General features: G+C 39.6%; 1 pseudogene; it reads left to right on the forward strand.

The window, feature by feature from the left end:
* The first annotated feature begins 424 nt into the window (after positions 1-424).
* LOC120880450 lies at positions 425-1,482 on the forward strand (annotated as a pseudogene).
* Positions 1,483-5,383: the final 3,901 nt, after the last annotated feature.

A 5,383-nucleotide genomic window follows, 5' to 3' on the forward strand; every position in this document is an offset into this window, starting at 1 on the left:
AGGACTCAAACAAGAATGGGATTCTGAATTGTAATGGACTTTCTGTAACACACAAATCTTTAAGAAATAAATATTCCTATGATGTGTGGAACAAGATACCAAAGCTTTACTCTTATAAAGCAGCAAGTAACATAACAACTAAGTAATACAGAGTTTTGTGAGTCAAATTTGTATTTTCTCTGTTAGTCAGGCATCTCCAGAGAGATAGAACTAGTAAGAGATTTATCTTTATCTCCTAAAATGCCAGTTAATTTTAATATGCTATCAATCAGAAAATACTAATTTTTGATATATAAAGTACAAACATGAAATATGTATCTAAGAATCTATATAAGGGCGGTCCTATGATGGCACTCTGGACTGGAAATCTAAATAATCTAAACATTAAACAGAACAGCTTCCTCAAATATCTGGAAATTTCAGAATGACTGATACTTCTGAAGCTGTGCCAGATTTTGAAGAGATGTTTGCCAGTAGATTCACAGATGACAAATTCCGTTCAGTTTAGTCACTCAGTCATGTCTGACTCTTTGCACGCCAGGCCTCCCTGTCCAAAACCAGCTCCTGGAGTTTACCCAAACTCACGTCCATTGAGTTGTTGATGCCATCCAACCATCTCATCCTCTGTCCCCTTCTCCTTCTGCCTTCAATCTTTCCCAGCATCAGAGTCTTTTCAAACCAGTCAGCTCTTTGCGTCAGTTGGCCAAAGGACTGGAGTTTCAGCTTCAACATCAGTCCTTCCAATGAACACCCAGGACTGATCTCCTTTAGGATGGACTGGTTGGATCTCCTTGCAGTCCAAGAGACTCTCAAGAGTCTTCTTCAACACCACAGCTCAAAAGCATCAATTCTTTGGTGCTCAGCTTTCTTTATAGTCCAACTCTCACATCCATACATGACCACTGGAAAAACCACAGCCTTGACCATACGGACATTTGTTGGCAAAGTAATGTCTCTGCTTTTTAATATGCTGTCTAGGTTGGTCATAACTTTCCTTCCAAGGAGCAAGCATCTTTTAATTTCATGGCTACAAGCACCATCTGCAGTGATTTTGGAGCCCCCCAAAATAAAGTCTGACACTGTTTCCACTGTTTCCCCATCTATTTCCCATGAAGTGATGGGGCCGGATGCCAAGATCTTAGTTTTCTGAATGTTGAGTTTTAAGCCAACTTTTTCACAAAGAGTGCCAAGATGACAAAGAGTACCAAGAATAACTGAAACACCCTCCTGAGTCCCCTCTAATCGTTGAGAAATGGAATAGCAGATCCGGTAGGAACCAGAAAAATAGAGGTAATCGGTTGCAAGGTAATAGACAGTTTAGAGATAGGGATAGCAGATAGGGGTGCCCAAGTGACAACTGACCCAATCAGTGGCATGAATGATCCTGGAGTAACAATTGCCTGCAGCACAGATCAGAACTTACTAGCCCATCCATATGGACATTATGGTTACAACCAACAGCCTCCCTAAGGCTACTACTGATAGAAGTGTCAGCAGCTTGTAGTAAAACCATCTACTTTGTTAACATGATAAAAGTGTATATTGTACCTTCTGTTGGTCACAGTTTTATATTCTGATTGTAGCAAGTGAATTATTAATTTTTTTGGAACTTGAGAGTTTTTAAAAATTGTATCTTACTGGAGAGATGTAATGGTTGCTGGAACTAAATACCTCCTAAAAAGGTTTAAAAAAAAAATCTATGAAACACTGTTATGAAATTCACACTTATTGTTTGACATTCACTACCAGCAGAAATTAGTTCAGGAAGAAGAGAATGAGGGCCTAGAAGTCTCATAAGTGAAAGAAAAAGTGAAAGAAATTTGTTACCTAATTGATGCTTCTAAATTACTGAAGAGAATGTGTTAACCAAAAGGGTGTTCTCTGTTTGTAGTTTTGAAACAGGTGACCCAATAAACAAAAATGTGCCTGCAGCACTGTTGACAGTTTTATAATAAAACAGAACTCTGTTCCATGGGGTAATTATATCCCCATAGCACCAGATTAGTATAAGTAAATCTCCTGAATCTGTGAATCTATTAAGAAACTCAAGTTCATATCATATCATGGAGAACAATACAGTTACAGTATGGAGGTAATACTAGCAGACTATCCAGTCTGTAACTTATAGAAGCTAAACATTATTTTTTAAGATTATGTGTATATTACATATAAAAACCAGCCTGCATTTGCATGATAGAGACTAGAAATAAGGGGAATTGAAAGAATTCATGTATCAGATGGTCTCCCCAGGATGTTTCTTTAGTTTAAAGCAGTTAATTCAACCTACTTAAACCACATGGGTTCCCAGATCCTCTTGTGGAGAATTCTAGTGAACACTGAGTGGATATTAAAGGACTGTGGAGGCAGAAGAAGAAACAAACTTCAGGGTTGAATGGAGGGAGGTGTATAGGTCATCAAAAGCTCAGCTTCTCTATACACCAGTGCCAGATTCAGAGACAGAGCTTTGGCTGAAGTAGAAAAGGATAGCTTTATTACTTTGCCAGGCAAAGGAGGATATAGCAGGCTAATGCTCTCAAAACTGTGTATCCCATCTTTGAGAGAATAATGAGAAATTTTATGGTTCAAAGAGGGCATATCAGCTTGTGGATACACTTCTGATTGGTTGGTGGTAAGGTAAAAGGAGTCAGCGTTATCAACCTTCAGGTTCCAACCAGTCTGAGATCTATATGCTTCTGGGCAGCATACCCAGGGATTGAATCCCACCTAGAGGGAGTTTCCATACCTGCAAAACAGCTCAAAGATATTGTTGTGTGTATTGATGAGGAATCAGGACCCTGCCCCAAGACCGCATTACTGTTTCTCTTGACTGTTTCTTTCTTGTCTTGCTTCCCTCTCTTTCCTAACTAACAGCTGCATGAATCTTCCCATTGAAACAGAGAATGTCATGGAGGCTGAATGAAGGCTATTTTCTATAATCAAAGAAACGGGGGACACAGGAAGTCTTTGTACCCAGGAGGCCCACAGGGCCTTGCTCAGTATCATAGATTAGCCAGATTACTGCATGTTTCAAGAAGAGAAAAACAGCCTTAAAATCTGCACCAATTATGGATACTGATTACAAACACTGGAATACTCGTGGAGAAAGAGAATACAAATCTGCTTCATTATTACTTTGGTGGGGCTTTTTAGGGGGTTAGAGGGGGCAGAGAGGGTAAGGGTGGGTGGTTTTGGTAATGGGTAGGAGTGGAAATGTTTATGAAAAGCAACATGAGTAAAATGAGGCTATTTTTGGCTATGCTGTGTGGTTTGCAGAATCTTAGCTCCCTGACCAGGAACTGGGCTATAGTAGTGAAAGTGCTGAGTCCTAAACATGGAACAGCTAGGGAACTCCCATGAGATCTTAAGCAACAAACGAATCTGATTAATCTTGCCAGTGTTTTTTTGACATTCAAGTAATCTTTATCAAAATCAGGAAGTGGATCAGGAAAACCTAGGGTAGACAAGACAATCAGTCGATACATAAGCAGTTGAAAGACTTCTTCTGTAAATGAGTAAGGGGCTTGTAAGATTTCTTAGACTTAAAAGGTTGCTTGTCATATGGCAGAGCCTCTCATCACTTTCTCATCTTCCTTTACTCTAAATTTACTAATATAATTAGGCATGCACACAAATTAAGAGGTTGAAATATTAAAGAACAGTCAGTATAGTAGGAAAGTGAAGATTTTAACGTTACATAAAATGTCTACAACACACATGCTATGCAGCCGTGTTTGACTCTTTGTGACCTATGGACTGTAGCCCACCAGCCTCCACTGTCCGTGGGATTCTCCAGGCAAGAATACCAGAAAGGGTTGCCATGCCCTCCTCCAGGGGATCTTCCTGACCCAGCGATTGAACCTTCATCTCTTATTGTAAATCAGTTTCCTACACTTCAATTTTAAAAAGTTCATGTACTACAGCTTGCTCTATATTCCAATTGCAAATTAATTTCCACTCATCAAGCAAGGACTTTGGAATCTGAGAAAGTAGTCTCTTAAACACATGTAGCAGATAAGTAGATTACAGAAGTTTATAAAGATTTTTAGTAATTAAAATTGCAAAATATAAACATGAAGTTATAATCCAGAAAGAGAACGAGAGTTTTGCTTTTCAAAATATATAAACTTTTCTTGTCCTACTAATTCCTCCAGGCCAAGAATTGTTCATATCTTTTCTGTAGACTGGTGGTTTCCAGATGTCTACAACACAGATAAAGCAGAGGAGAGATATAGTTGGATTAAAAACAACATGATGATCCATTGTTTAAAATATGACTCCTCCCAGGTTAATTCTAAGAGTTGCCATTTATGTGTAACCAGATCTAGATTCAGGTGGGGACAGGATGGGATGTTTCTCTGAATAGCAAATTTTAGAGATGTAATCTACCAGTTCCCTAGTCCATAATATCCTTGTACAATCCTTAATCAGACATTGCAGGTTTTGATAATGGCTCAGAGTCTTGCATTTCCCCACAATTCTCGCTTACCTTTAACATGATTATAAGGATCGTGTAGTTAATCTATTCAACAGCCTATAATTTTCAGTACTTGTCTATTCCAGACATCATCCACCCCTTCCAAGGCAAACTTTTTCACCTTTTAGCAGAGTACTTGTGCTCATGCTCAGTCGCTGAGTTGGGTCCAACTTTTTGCAACCCTATGGACTGACTGTAGCCTTCCAGGCTCCTCTGTCCATGGGATTTCCCAGGCAAGAATACTGGAGTGGGTTGCCATTTCCTCCTCCAGGGGATCTTCTTGACCCGGTGATTGAACCTGAGTCTCTTGCTTCTCTTTCATTGGTGGGTAGATTCTTTACCACTAAGCCACCCTGAGAAGCTCATAATATTTAACTTCTTTCCACTCATTTCTATACCAACAGGTATCTCCCACCTTAACTCACACCTCTTGTGGACCTAATTCTTTATTCCTCTATTTTGTTCCAGTCAATCACTGTTCTTTGATGCTTTCTTTCTTCCCTATGATATACTTTTACCATCCAGAGACAACTATTCCTAATATTTTGGTATATAAGAACATGGCAGTATTATCTTCTCATTTATTTCTCTGGCTGTCCCAGGTCTTAGTTGCAGCATGTGGGACCTTCCGTCTTTGTTCGTTGAGCCATACAGGATCTTCAGCTGTGGCATGCAGCCTCGCAGTTGTGGCTTGTGGGATCTAGTTCCTCGACCAGGGATTGAATCCAGGCCCCCTGCACTGGGAGAGAGGAGCCTTAGCCCCTGGGCCACCAAGGGGTCCCCATATTAACTTAATTTACAGAAATTATGCTTTTTATTGGAGTCAAAACTATGAACTCCTTATTGCCTGTGATTTTAAATCTTGTTGAAAGCTTCCTCACCCTAAGACCTACAATCTTTTCTTCTAAT

Source organism: Oryx dammah, unplaced genomic scaffold (assembly GCF_014754425.2).
Source record: "Oryx dammah isolate SB20612 unplaced genomic scaffold, SCBI_Odam_1.1 HiC_scaffold_21, whole genome shotgun sequence".
NCBI lineage: Eukaryota > Metazoa > Chordata > Mammalia > Artiodactyla > Bovidae > Oryx > Oryx dammah.